Below are 15723 nucleotides of genomic sequence, written 5' to 3'. Positions count from 1 at the left end.
TGCGCTGTACAGTAGAAACTAATACAACATTATAAGGCAATTATACTCCAATAAAATTATGTTTTAAAGAACCAAGGATATAATTAAAATGGGAAGAACTTTACAGTGATGGGGAAGAGTTAAGTTCCCTTCCTCAAATTGCTTTAGTAATGGAGCTCTGATATAAGAGTCAAGAGAATGGAGTTTAATCAATGCTGTGCCACAAAGCGTAAAAACAGAAAATAGAGGCTGTGGAAGAAGCAGAACACTTTAGAAATATTGACTAAAACTTTTCAGAGTTGAGATAAGGCATAGAGGGGGATGGATGAGAGCTGCAGAATTAGAAACCATTATCCTTAGCTGGTCTGGATTTATCCATAGCACATCACTGTCTCTTAAAATGAGACTTTTCATTAGAGTATAGCTATTTTATAGTGTTGTGTTAGCTTCTGCTGTACAATGAAATGAATCAGCTATAAGTACACATATATCCCCTCCTTCCTGAACCTCCCGCCTGCCCCCCTACCCATGCGACTCCTCTAGGTCATCACAGAGCACCGAGATCAGTTCCCTGTGCTATATAGCAGCTTCCCACTAGCTATCCACTTTACATATGGTCGTGTATTTATGTCAAAGCTTAACACATCCGTCAGAATGACCATCATGAAAAAATCTACAAACAAGAAATGCTGGAGAGGGTGTGGAGGAAAGGGAACCCTCCTACACTATTGGTGGGAATGTAAATTGATACAGCCACTATGGAGAATGGTATGGCAGTTCTATAAAAAAAATTAAAAATAGAACTATCATATGATATAGTGATCCGACTCTTGGGCACAAGCCCTGAGACATCTTTTCTTTAGGTATATGTTTTCTCAACATGCCCTGAGACGTCTTTTCTTTAGGTATATGTTTTCTCAGTTATTCAGTGAAGGGCTTAGACATGAACTTTTGTAAAATTCACAAAAATTAGAGTTCGCAGTGTGTGTTCACAAAATGTGCATGGAGCCACTATGATAATATATACAGTTAAAATGACAGAAATCTGAAGTGGAAATGAAAGAGATGGAGGGGGATGGCTAGTCAACTGGAAGAACATACTACTTTATTTCTGACATGTATTAGTCCTTTTTGGCAGATCCGTCTATTTTCTGCAGCACAGGTTTCAGAAATAAATTGTGTCTTTGATATGCAAACGCAGCTATCTTCTTTAGAATCACCAGAAACTGTAATCTGTGGAGCAAAATAAAACACTCTCTTTAGAGTTCATGATTTTCTCACATAATTATCCTCATCCAGCCAGTATTTTCTGTAACTTTCAGGAAACAACGAGATGCTCAGTTATTAAGCATTGGCTAAGTAAACAGTCTATGGCAGAAAGTGAAGAGGAACTAAAAAGCCTCTGAAAGAGGGTGAAAGAGGAGAGTGAAAAAGCTGGCTTGAAACTCAACATTCAAAAGCTAAGATTTTAGTATCTGGTCCTATTATTTCATGGCAAATAGAAGGGGAAAAAATGCAAGCAGTGACAGACTTTGTTTGCTTGGGCTTCAAAATCTCTGAAGACAATGACTAAAGCCCTGAAATTAAAAGACATTTGCTACTGGGAATGGCTACCCACTCCAGTATTCTTTTTTTTTTTTTTTTAAATTATTTTTACTTTATTTTACTTTACAATACTGTATTGGTTTTGCCATACATTGACATGAATCCACCACGGGTGTACATGCGTTCCCAAACATGAACCCCCCTCCCACCTCCCTCCCCATAACATCTCTCTGGGTCATCACCGTGCACCAGCCCCAAGCATGCTGTATCCTGCATCAGACATAGACTGGCGATTCGATTCTTACATGATAGTATACATGTTTCAATGCCATTCTCCCAAATCATCCCACCCTCTTCCTCTCCCTCTGAGTCCAAAAGTCCGTTATACACATCTGTGTCTTTTTTGCTGTCTTGCATACAGGGTCGTCATTGCCATCTTTCTAAATTCCATATATATGTGTTAGTATACTGTATTGGTGTTTTTCTTTCTGGCTTAATTCACTCTGTATAATCAGCTCCAGTTTCATCCATCTCATCAGAACTGACTCAAATGTATTCTTTTTAACAGCTGAGTAATACTCCATTGTGTATATGTACCACAGCTTTCTTATCCATTCGTCTGATGATGGACATCTAGGTTGTTTCCATGTCTTGGCTATTATAAACAGTGCTGTGATGAACATTGGGGTACATGTGTCTCTTTCAATTCTGGTTTCCTCGGTGTGTATGCCCAGCAGTGGGATTGCTGGGTCATAAGGCAGTTCTATTTGCAATTTTTTAAGGAATCTCCACACTGTTCTCCATAGTGGCTGTACTAGTTTGCATTCCCATCACTCCAGTATTCTTGTCCAGAGAAATTCCATTTCTGTGGACAGAGGAACCTGGCAGGGTACAGTCCATAGGGTGGGAAAGAGTCAGACAGGACTGAGGGACTAACAGTTTCACTTTTTTTCATTTGCTCCTTGGAAGGAAAGCTATGACAAACCTAGACAGCATATTCAAAAGCAAAGACATCACTTTGCCAGCAAATGTCAGTATAGTCAAAGCTATGGCTTTTCCATTACTCATGACTGATGTGAAATTTACACCATAAAGAGAGTAAGTGCCAAAGAATTGATGCTTTCAAATCGTGGTGCTGGAGAAGATTCTTGAGAGTCCCTTGGACTGCATGCAAATCAGGCCAGTCAATCCTAAAAGATATCAACCTTGAATATTCCTTGGAAGGACTGATGCTCCAATATTTTGACCACCTGATGGAAAAAGCCAACTCATTGGAAAAGACCCTGATGTTGGGAAAGGCTGAGGCCAAAGGAGAAGGGGGAGGCAGAAGATGAGATGGTTAGATATCATCGCTGACTCAAATGGACATGAATTTGAGCAAACTGGGAGACACTGGAGGACAGAGGAACCTGGAGAGCTGCAGTCTATGGGGGTCACAAAGGGTTGGACATGACTTAGCAACTGAACAGTGATCACTACACAGTCAGTCATAAATATAAACTTTTAATAGAAAGCTAATATAAACATCTGGAACTTGCAAGTTCATCTTCACTGGAAGCAAAGCATTCTGAACAGAAATGTCATCATGATATATACAAAATGAAGCTTTGGAAATTGGAAACTGAATCTCCTATTAACATATCACATGAAAAACGTATTGCTTTCACGGAACTTTCATTTTCTTTTTTTTTAATTTTTATTTTTATTTATTTTCTTAAATATTTAGGATATAACGACCTAGTATTTGGGGAGGCATTGAGATGATACCTATAGAAGGGTGATCAGACTTAAACAGAATATGTGCTCAGGAAATGTAGTTAATTATGTATAGACACACAGGGTCTGCAGAATTTGAATGTGGCCCGAAATGGAGGCTCAGTTCATGTTGTATGTAGTGGAAGGTTCCTTTTTTCCTGTTCCAAACAGTTCACGAGTGTCTGCTCTGATCAATGTTCTCTTAGTTCCAAAGATGCAGGAGTGTTGTGGCTCATTGCAGATGTGGTGTGAGTAGCAGTCAAAGAATGGGATGGCAACACAGAACTGGCATGCCAGGATGGGGTATGCACGAGACATTCACCTGTTTGTCCTAAATTGAAAGTGAAGTGGTATGGTGGGCAGGGCTCCATCACAGATTTTCTTTGTTCCTTTGTTCCATTTCTTCATAAAACCCCTTGGCCCTGAGAAGTTCACCTGATTCCCTCCTAGTGCCTGACAGTCTAGTCACATCAGCATTTCTTTCAAGAGAGTAATAGCAAAAGTCTCTTTTGCTATTTTATCTCTTTCACCTTTCTGGCCCCTTCAACTTTCAAGATAACTTTTTTAATGCTCAACTGACCAAGCCCGTTTCCAAAAGGCCCTTGCTGACTTCCTAGGCTCGCTTTGACCAGATCTCTGCCTAGTTCTTTAATGTTAACTTCTTTAATCCCCAAAGCAGTCCTGTGAAAAAAATTATCATCATTCTATCTTTTACTTTACTTGAAAACCAGGGTTCAGTTCAATTCAGTTCAGTCGCTCAGTCATGTCCGACTCTTTGTGACCCCATGGACTGCAGTACACCAGGCCTCCCTGTTCATCACCAACTCCCGGAGTTTACTCAAACTCATGTCCGCTGAGTTGGTGATGTCATCCAACCATCTCATCCTCTGTCGTCCCCTTCTCCTCCTTCCTTCTATCTTTCCCAGCATCAGGGTCTTTTCAAATGAGTCAATTCTTCACATCAGGTGGACAAAATTTTGGAGTTTCAGGTTTAGCATCAGTCCTTCCAATGAATATTCAGGACTGATTTCCTTTAGGGTAGATTAGTTGGATCTCCTTGCAGTCCAAGGGATTCTCAAGAGTCTTCTCCAACACCACAGTTCAAAAGCATCAATTCTTCTGCCCTCAGCTTTCTTTATAGTCCAACTCTCACATCCATACATGACTACTGGAAAGATATAGCTTTGACTAGATGGACATTTGTTGGTAAAGTAATGTCTCTACTTTATAATATGCTGTCTAGTTTAGAGCACTACATAAAAGCAGTGTCTAACTGCTGCTGTTTTACTATCATATGATACCTTCCAGATTTACCTGATCACAGTCTTAATAAAACCATTACTTTACTCTTCAGAATAGAAGAGAATGTTCAGTCACATTTAATTTATCAACTATGCCTGTATTTCTTGTCATACACCTCAAAGTTTTCCAATTTTATAATAAACCTTAATAAAATAAACATAATGCCCCAGTAAGAAACATACACACATGTAACCAAAATTAATCTTTTGTAATGACAAAGAAATAAAAGTAAGCTAATATCAGAGTTGCCTTTATATGTCAATGAAGTATAGATAATAATCCCTGTGAAACAAATAAAAATTCAGAATAGATTTTATTTAACAAAATACATTTGCCTTTTAATACGTTTATTCTAGTCCAGAACACTTTATTTAAAAATAATATTCATGTATGGCAAAACCAATACAGTATTGTAAAGTAAAATAAAAAAAATTATATTAATTTTAAAGTACTGCACTTAAAAAAATACTGTATTTTAGAATGAGTCAAACAAATGAAAACTTGGTCATTAAACCAACATATCTCAATGTTTGGTAACTTTCCACACAATAAAGTATTACTATATTTTGGATAAACTTGAATATGCTCCTGGGTCTTAAACTTCAATGTCTTGGTGTTTTGAATGAGAAAAATAATTGATTTTAACTGTAATTTATACAAATGTCAATAAATCTTTTGCAGACGCAAAAAACCATAACACAATGTCATCTGTTCTGGAAAACTCAACAAAAGTTCTTTCCAGAAACTAGGTTGGATGCCTGAACACTTTCACTTTCTATGGAAAAATAGTGCCCTGCCCTTTGATGTACAAAAAAGATGAAGTCCGTTAAAGATTTGTAATTTAATTTGTAACATCAATCCTAAAACCCTCACGGTTATCATGGCCATCTTGCAATAAGAGACTATAGTGAGACAACCAGAAAGAAATGGCAAGGGCTTCCCTGATGACTCAGTGAAGAAGCCACCTGCCAAAGCAGGAGACACAGGTTCAATCCCTAATCTGGGAAGATCCTACATGCTGTGGAGCAACTAATCCTGTGCAAGACAACTGTCGTGTCTGTGCTCTAGAGCCCGTACCCTGCAACTACTGAAGCCCGAGTGCCCTAGAAGCTGTGCTCTGCAACAAGAGCAACTACCACAGTGAGAAGCCCGCACACCACAGCTAGAGAGTGGCCCCCACTCTGAGCAACTAAAGAAAACTCTGAGCAGCAATGAAGACCCAGCACAGACAAAAATAAATCAATACAATGGAAGAAAAAGAAATGGCAAATAGCTCTGTTGTGGCTTATGCAGGTTTATTACATCTCCTCAAAGAACTCTTTTTCTACACTACTGGTTACAATAGGCTCCAATATTTCTCACCGTTTGGCTAGTTCCCAAATATCTGGATTCCACATACTCTGATATGTGCTATATTTTTCTTCTCATATTTATCATTCCAGCATGGCCCACTAAGGTATGTGGTCCCACAGGTTGAAAAACTATTTAACAATTCTTTGTGTCAGTATCTTCTAGCTAGAAAAACCTTTATTTTAAAATTTTATTCTTTGAAAAACTTTTTTTTGTGTGTCCCTCCCAAAGGAATTAATCTATTCCTTGTCTCCTGAAACTCCATTTCAGATAAAATATATGTTGTAACAAAGAGTTGGTGTTTTCATATGTAGAACTTTTTTTTTTAATTTTAATTTTTACTTTATTTTACTTTACAGTACTGTATTGGTTTTGCCATACATTGACATGAATCCACCATGGGTGTACATGCGTTCCCAAACATGAACCCCCCTCCCACCTCCCTCCCCATAACATCTCTCTGGGTCATCACCGTGCACCAGCCCTAAGCATGCTGTATCCTGCGTCGGACATATATAGAACTTTTTAACCAACTTCAGAAACATTCTTCTTCTCAGGCTATTAACTATAAATCTCAGTCTTCAATAACGATGTTACTATCTTGCCAATTGATGTAAATGCTGTAAATTGAATATTAAAGTTAGCTTATCTAATACTCACATATTAGAGTTTAAAAAGGATCCATTTATCCACTTCCATTTCTTCTCTGATAATGTAAAATTTAATCCAACCCAAAACAGCATTCCTTTTTCATTTATCAGGTTTTATATGAGTCTCTGTAAATGAAAGAGAAGAAATGACTGAATATTGAATCTGTTTATCTGTTGCTGGTTTGCATTCTTATGCTCATCCTCTGAAACCCAGTCCAAGTATTACCTCTTCTATGAGGCCTTTCCTGACTCCCTGTTGGCGTTAATTAATCCTTATTTGTGATATTTCTATTTGTTCATTTATATATTAATATACACAAATGTTTATGTTTATATTGTTGTACTCATTAAATTATATTTATTTTGTTTACATGTCTATTTAGTCTCTCAGATTGTGAGCTTCTTGAAGTCAAGGTTGATATTTTCATCTGCATAGAACCCTTAAGGCTAAAGTACAAAGATCTTGACATGGCTAGAAGTCAGTGCTAAGTTGTATTAAAGTATTTTAGTTAATTGTTTACCAGTTCTTCCTTATCTTGAATAAGCAGCAGACTGGATTCTCTTGTGGAACAGTCAGCTAGACTGTCATTCCAAGGTTTGAAAGCTTCATGAAAATACAAGCATTTATCTCGGATTTGTTGCCAAGGCATTGGGCACGTTAACGGAACTGGTCTCTAAAGTAAGAAAGAAGGGGAGCAATAAAGTAAGAAAGAGGAAGAAGAAATAAATGTTATGTTTCTAACCTGTCCCCACCCCACTAACACTAACCACGCATGCACTAGTCGTCATAAATTCAGGAAAGACTTTGATCATCGCTGTGAGGACAATTATGTATTTAGAATTTAATATAACTGTGAAGCTTTTGAGACCATTGTTCATTCTGTGACTAAGATTTGAAAAATAGTGACCCATTAAAACACTAACAGAGAGAATAACTTATTCAAGTCCACACAAGCAGATGGTGATAGAGACAAAACTCTTTCTAGGATTCCTTAAATTCCTCACCAGTGCTCTTTCTACTCCATGGACAACAATACCAAAATCTTCTAAAAAATACACTTGAAACAATATAACTTGAAAGCAAATAATAATTCATAAGTTAATTGCAAATACCATGAAGAAAAATTATAAATTTGTAATGCTAAATTACATATTTGAATATTCAGTTCAACTCAGTTACTCAGTCTTGTCCGACTCTGTAAACCCATGGATTGCAGTATGGAGCTTCCTTGTCCAACACCAACTCCCAGAGCTAGCTCAAACTCATGTCCATCGAGTCAGTGATGCCATCCAAGCATCTCAACCTCTGTCATCCCCTTCTACCTCCAGCCTTCAATCTTTCCCAACATCAGGGTCTTTTCCAATGAGTCAGCTCTTTGCATTACGTGGCCAAAGTATTGGAGCTTCAGCTTCAGCATCAGTCTTTGCAGTGAATAGTCAGGACTGAGTTCCTTTAGGATTGATTGGTTTGATCTCCTTGCAGTCCAAGAGATTCTCAGGAGTCTTCTCTAACACCACAGTTCAAAAACATCAATTCTTCAGCACTCAGCTATCTTTATGGTCCGAGTCTCACATCCATACAAGACTACTGGAAAAACCATAGCTTTGACTAGAAGGACCTCTGTTGGCAAAGTAATGTCTCGGATTTTTAATATGCTGTCTGGGTTGGTCACAGCTTTTCTTCCAAGGAGCACATGTCTTTTAATTTCATGGCTATAACACCATCTGCAGTGATTTGGGAGCCCTAGGAAATAAAGTCTGTCACTGTTCCCATTGTTTCTCCATTCATTTGCCATGAAGTGATGGGACCAGATGCCATGATCTTCATCTTTTGAATGTTGAGTTTTAAGCCCACTTTTTCACTCCTCTTTCACTTTCATCAAGAGGCTCTTTAGTTCTTCTTCACTTTTTGCCATAAGGGTGGCGTCATCTGCATATCTAAGATTATTGATATCTCTCCTGGTAATCTTGATTCCAGCTTGTGCTTCATCTAGCCTGGCATTTCACATGATGTACTCTGCACATAAGTTAAATAAGCAGAGTGACAACACACAGCCTTGATGTACTCCTTTCCCAAATTGGAATCAGTCCATTGTTTTTTGCATTTCTTCTTCTTGGGGATGGATTATTAACAGGATCTATTGAATAACATTTCCTAGAAGGATTTCCCAAGTTTCTTAACATTTCTGTTCTGTACAAGGTAAATAATAAATGATCACTTTCCGCTGCAGTCACTCATCACTAGTGTATTAAAACACAATACTTATAAACTGTAAGAACATGATCAATGTCTTAATGATTAATACAATAAATTTAAATAATTAATTTCACATTTGTGTTTCATTAATTAACTTCAGGCAAAAGTTAACTGCTTGACATATTCATTAAAATCATCAAATAGCCCATGTAAATGAATATTTGAATATAGCTTGGTTTTTGACTATTAGTTAATTCTTGACTCTCCTGGCAGGAGTATTCATTAAGACAGTATTATCTGTTTAAGATCATAGGCTCTGAATATAGACCACCAAAGTCTCAGTGTCACCTTGTAGGACTTGTATGACTCTGATGAGTGGCTTAAGCTTTCCATGTCTCAGTTTTGTCAAAGGTAAAATCAGAGTGATAATACTATCGTAATGCATTGGTTGTTACTAGTCTTAACTAAGATAAGGCAATAATATCTATTAAATTTTAGCCATTATTCTTCGGAAATTCAAGGCAAAAAACAGACCTGTTGTTTCCTTCCTGTTTTCTTGGAAATCCACACTCTTTTTTCCCTTTCTGTGAGTTTAGTATTAAGGATATCACTGGTAAATAAAGAGAAACTATTAAAAAGATTAATGCTAAAAGCTGAAGTGAAATGGATACACTATATTTATCACTTCCGGAAATGATTTCAACAAGCTTGAAATGAACAGAAGATCAAAGTAATAGCAATGTAGTAACAGAGAGTGCATTTAGAAGACAATGTAAACAAACACATAACAAGTAAACCCACAGAAAGATTGAGTTACTTGCTTCTACTATAAATAAGGCTTTGCTTATTGACTGAAACTTTCTTTGCTTACTTATCAGCCTGCAAAGCAGGGGGCCCTGGTTGGATTCCTGGGTCGTGAAGATCTGCTGGAGAAGGGGTAGGCTACCTACTCCAGTATTCTTGGGCTTCCCTGTAGCTCAGCTGGCAAAGAATTCAAGAGCCCCTGGAGAAGGAAAAGGCTACCCATTCCAGTATTCTGACCTGGAGAATTCCATGGACTATATCGTCCTTGGGGTTGCAAAGAGTCAGACACCGTTGAGCGACTTTCACTTTCACATGTTTTTACTTGCTTTCAGTAACCCGGTGTTACTTAAACTTTCAAATTGCTTCCACTGTTGTCTGCATGCTCCATCTTCAGAATGAGTATAATTGTGCCTATCCTATGTGAGACATTGTCCAGGACAATCTGAAATTTCGTAGGCACCTAAGAAAGTATAGAGAGTTCCTAAGCCATCCAGTGTTAAGCCTGCCTTCCAGTGCATGGGGAATAGGTATGATCCCTGGTTGGAAAGCTGAGATCCCACAAGCGTCTTGGCCAAAAACAAAGAACAAAAACAAACAAAAACCCAGAACATAGGAACAACTGAAGCAATATTGTAACAAGTTCAATAACGACTTAAAAACTGTACGCTTTACAAAATCTAAATATAAATCAAGTATTTCTGATGAATCAGTTCAGTTCGGTTCAGTCGCTCAGTCGTGTCCGACTCTTTGCAACCTCTTGAATCACAGCATGCCAGGCCTCCCTGTCCATCACCAACTCCCGGAGTTCACTCAAACTCAAGTCCATCAGGTCAGTGATGCCATCCAGCCATCTCATCCTCTGTCGTCCCCTTCTCCTCCTGCCCCCAATCCCTCCCAGCATCACAGTCTTTTCCAAAGATCAACTCTTTCCATGAGGTGGCCAAATAATTGGAGTTTCAGCTTCAGCATCAGTCCTTTCAAAAAACATCCAGGACTGATCCCCTTTAGGATGGACCAGTTGGACCTCCTTGCAGCCCAAGGGACTCTCAAGAGTCTTCTCCAACACCACAGTTCAAAAGCATCAATTCTTCAGCGCTCAGCTTTCTTTACAGTCCAACTCTCACGTCCATACATGACTACTGGAAAAACCATAGCTTTGACTAGATGGACCTTTGTTGGCAAAGTAATATCCCTGCTTCTTAATATGCTATCTAGGTTGGTCATAAGTTTCCTTCCAAGGAGTAAACGTCTTTAATTTCATGGCCATCTGCAGTGATTTTGGAGCCCCCAATAACAAAGCCTGACACTGTTTCCAGCATTTCCACATCTATTTCCAATGAAGTGATGGGACCAGTTGCCATGATCTTACTTTTCTGAATGCTGAGATTTAAGCCAACTTTTTCACTCTCCTCTTTCACTTTCATCAAGAGGCTTTTTAGTTCCTCTTCATTTTCTGCTATAAGGGTGGTGTCGTCTGCATATCTGAGGTTATTAATATTACTGGCTAATTTGAAATGTACTGTAGATAGAAAACATACACACTAGATTTCAAAGATCTAAAACAATCTGTAAAAGGAATGTAAAATAGCTCAATAATTTTTGTATTACTTTGTGTTGAAATATTTTGGTGTAGTACATAAAATATATTTTAAAATAAAAAATCTGTGAATAATTGGAAATTTTCTTCGTTATTGTCACCCTTTTATCGTAATTACAATTAAAAAAAAATTCCTGGAGCACATGTGAAATCTCTTGCGATGACTTCGAACAATTAGAAAGAGTAATACCCGAGGCAAAGCTTGCAGAATAAATATGGGCTGAGCACTAATAGAGCACTGTTTTGTGACTCTTTTTATTTCATTGGTCTTTCAGTAAGTTTGGGGTAGTCATATTGATGGTACAAGTAGAATAAGTAGAAAAATAAAAATAAACGATCTTGTACCATTTACCTGACATTTTTAACCCAATCAGAGTCAAGGCAAGAAGAATAATCCCAGCACATCCAAGTTTCCAAGCAAATCTATGCTGACATGGACCCCGACAAACATCTGAGAGGTTAAGAAAATATACCAGGTTAACTCATTTGAGTTCATTTGGTACAAAACGCAAAGGTTGTTAGGATCACATAAGAAAGAGCTAGATTTCGGATGAGGGCTAGGGGCAGGAAAGAACATTTACCAATTATCTTAAAGTAGGATTCTGAAGACTTCCCTGGTGGCCCAGTGGTTAAGAATTTGCCTGCCAATGCAGGGCCTGGCATTGGATCTGTGGTCCAGGAAGATTTCACGTGCCACAGCACAACTGAGTCCATGCTCCACAACAAGAGAAGCCGCCACAGTGAGAAGGCCACGCATTGAAAGTGAAGAGTAGCCCCCCTCACCACAGCCAGAGAAAGGCTGCATGCAGCAACGAAGACCCAGTGCAGCTAAAATAAACAAGCCAGAGACCAAGGGGGTGGAAATGTAAATACATATAAAGTTTTCTCTTTTGCATTTCATAGCATCTAAGACATAATATACTTATTCATTTACATGTATGTCTTCCTAGCAGTATAATATAAACACAAGAATAGAAAATATTTTTTCACTATTTTGTTCACTTACAGTCACCCCGGCACCAGGGCACATCTGTCTCAAGTGCTTATGTTTGGATGAAAAGATAAACACTAGAGGCATTTTGCCAACACTTATCTACTTTTATAAGAAATTATAAACTAAATAAGTCACAACTCACCTCTCTGTCTGGTTTTCCTGAATGTCTTAAATATAATCACTATTCCACAGTTCCCACAGCCTGAACAGTTCAGCCAAAGAGCTCAGGGGTAGTTTCACAATAACTGTAATACCAGGTCAATGTGCGGAGAAAGAGTGGCACCTGCCATTTCAAGAAACAAGAGATGTTGCGACCATAAAGCCATCAACCCAGGCAGCTGCCCTGATGGTGAAGCCTGAGGGAAATTCAGGATAGAGGAAAAACAGGATAAAAGCCTGGGTATTTAAAATACATGTGGATGATTGATTTCAATAAGAATGATTGATTTCTTGTGTCTCCCCACATGTAGAAAAGCACTGAAATCACGAACTTGAGATATCTGTTTTTGTGATCAGCAGTCGTCTTTTGATAGTCTACTACATGTGTTTCGTTTTGTTTTAAGCAAAAACTCCTATAAATCCTGGCTCCTCCATCACCTTTGGGGAAAGTTCCTTAGAGTTATCCAAGAGGCTACCTTCTTGGCTATAGTCCTCAGTAAAGTCACCAAATACATAATTCTCAATTTTTAGGTTATGTATTTTTTTCAGTCAAGTGTTTTATAATCACGCATTTTGTTCTGACTTTATTCTATTTTGGCTTTCATATTTACTTTTAGAATGATATGTTGTGGAATAATGATTGCAATCAAAAGAGACATATTTTCTGGCCCCATTGATTTGGGATCATAGATAGTAGCTTTTGAGGAAAAGCTTGCCATCTTTCTGTATACTCATTCTCCAAAATGTCCTTTCAACACCATCCTCCTTTCTTCCACTTTTTCTTGATTTGAATAGGGAACAAAAAGCCTTGCTCTTTCACATCAAAAAATACCCGTAGCTTAATCAAACTCTCATTGTAGTTATCAAAATTCCCCAAATTTCCATTACCCCATATGAAAGGATCATCAAACTCTTTTGTAACCCTAAGACTTTTCAATCTCCAATTTAGAATGTTGATAATTTAACAGTTACAAATTATACCAAATGATCTTAAAAAGATACAACCCATGTGCTAAGTACACTATGAAATGAATATCATGTGGGATAAAAATTGCAATATTAGAAAATTTGGTTTGATATCAGAAGGCAGTCCTATATTATGATAATATTATACATTTTTCTTATGTTTCTAGTTTCTTTTCATCTATCCCCAACCCATGGAATCCATTAAGTTAGAATCCCTATGTACTTCACTCAAAATACTAGATCAAACACACACAAAATTGCCAACTTCAGCAAATGTCAAATAGTTTCATCAGTGATATTCTCCCATGTCCTGTGGCTTACCTCCTTCTAAGCTGATACACATTTTAATTTAAAAATCATCAGATTGTGAATATATTCAAGTCTTTGATCTTGAATATCATTTTTTTCAGAACAGTTTTTCCCTTCCTTTTTTAGAGTGAAAGATGTCAATCATTAAGACTACTCTCCAGTGTTTTGAAGGGAACATCATGGATGCAAATGTACTGGAACTAACGGTAATTACATAAAGGAATTTGGAATAAAGTAGGTTAGTATTACAGCAAGGAAGTAAAGTATCTCCAAACATACTCCTTTGTTAAAAAACAAACAAACTAAAAAACAAAAGGGGACTTTCTGGTGGTTCAGTGGTTAAGCCTCCAAGCTTCCACTGCAGGGAGCATAGATTTGAACCCTGGTCTGGGAACAAAGATCATGCATTGTGCATGGTGAAGCAAAAAAACCAACAAGACAAAGAAAAATACTTCTTTGTTCATATGTTCATAGATGTAGAATATTTCCTAAAGAATCTTTTTGCCGAGGTTCAGTGAGAAGAGCGAGGTTTACTTTTCACAAAATTATCTTGATAAAAAACAAACCTACAAGATGTGGGTTTTTTCCCATATCTGTGATTACCTATAGACAGGCCCTGCTATATCTATTTAACATTAGCATATGACTGCTGCTCATCTTCAAAGTCATGATTTAAAACCACAAATTTAAGCGAAAAATCTAAGTATTGGAAGATATACCAATGCCAGACGGAAAATTAAAGTCACTTCCTCTGACGAAGAGAAGAGGGTGATGACCTTTCCATGGCAGAATCCCTGGGGAGGGCTGAATTTACATAGATCGACTGATTGTCCATTGCAAATGGCAGAATGTGGCACTAATGTTGTATAAAAGAAAAAAATCTCCAAGTTCTATGAGGCAAGATCAGCTAAAAGAAGTGCCCATTCGTGAAAAGCTCTCTTGTCTTTCTATGTTCTCACCTATCCACATCTACCCACATAACTGTGGGTTTTCTGTGAATTAGTGAGAAAACCCACTTACTTGGTGTCAACCATACTTAGACATGTGATATTGGGATAGCCAAAAAGTTCATTTGAGTTAAAATGCAAACGAATTTTTTAGCCAACCCAATATCTACTTTCTTTAATTAACTGGCCTGTTTGACAAATTCTAAAAAGGTTTGCTGTTGTCTTCATAGCCATCCATTTTGAATACGTTTCTCTGTGCTGGGACCAGAGTAGAGGAAATGAAGCACTCTAATTTGGCTCAGAAAAAGTTAGAATTAAGATAAATAATATTTAATACAAGGTTGTAAAACATAAACACTAATGCAAAAACCAAACCAAACCAAAATCCTGCAGGACACCTTTCAAAACCTATAAAATCTTCTTTAAATATTTGTCCTCTCCCCTAAAGGATGTGAAATGTGGAAAATGAAGTTATAAATGTGGAAAAGAGCACTGAGTAATAGAAGAGAAGAAACAAAGAGCCAAACATCCAGACTATTCTTAGCTTAAAAGAATGCTGTGTTTCAATGCCATTCTCCCAAATCATCCTGCCCTCTCCCTCTCGCACAGAGTCAAAAAGTCTGTTCTGTACATGGGAACTTATGCACACCCATGGTGGATTCATGTTGATGTATGGCAAAACCAATACAGTATTGTAAAGTGAAAAATATATAAAAAATAAAAAAAAAGATAGGAAAAAAAAAAAGAATGCTGTGCACTGAAGTTTAATTTCAAGTTATGCAGCATGACTATGACCACATGGAATCCACAATGGCCACATTAAAAAGAGTTGATGAGGAAAAAGTATTCTTTTGAACCAGAATCTTGCAAAATTATGTGAACTTCAAAAGTATAAACTGGCCAGAAATATAAACCAAAGGAGAGTCTTCATTTGTCCAATGTAGTGTGAAACATATTGATGGATCTTTTTGTTTAACCATTTTCACAATTATGTAATTGAAAAGACCCTTATTATTCAATTACCTTTATATACATATAAAGTAAAATCCTCAAGAGAACTTACATTTGGAGACTTTTTTATTTGTGATATTGAATTCATAGATCACCTAATCTCCTCTGTAACCTTTTCTACAGCTTCTTAGAAATTAGAAATTTACTGCCACTAGTAG

The 15723-nt window shown here is 37.4% G+C and overlaps 1 pseudogene; it reads right to left on the bottom strand.

Moving 5' to 3' along the window:
• Positions 1-1062: 1062 nt before the first annotated feature.
• LOC138079135 (killer cell lectin-like receptor subfamily B member 1) lies at positions 1063-14442 on the bottom strand (annotated as a pseudogene).
• Between the last annotated feature and the right edge of the window lie 1281 nt (positions 14443-15723).

Source organism: Capricornis sumatraensis, chromosome 4 (genome assembly GCF_032405125.1).
Source record: "Capricornis sumatraensis isolate serow.1 chromosome 4, serow.2, whole genome shotgun sequence".
Taxonomy (NCBI): domain Eukaryota; kingdom Metazoa; phylum Chordata; class Mammalia; order Artiodactyla; family Bovidae; genus Capricornis; species Capricornis sumatraensis.
Note: the sequence above shows the minus strand (reverse complement) of the source record. Positions and strands in the feature narration are given on the sequence as shown.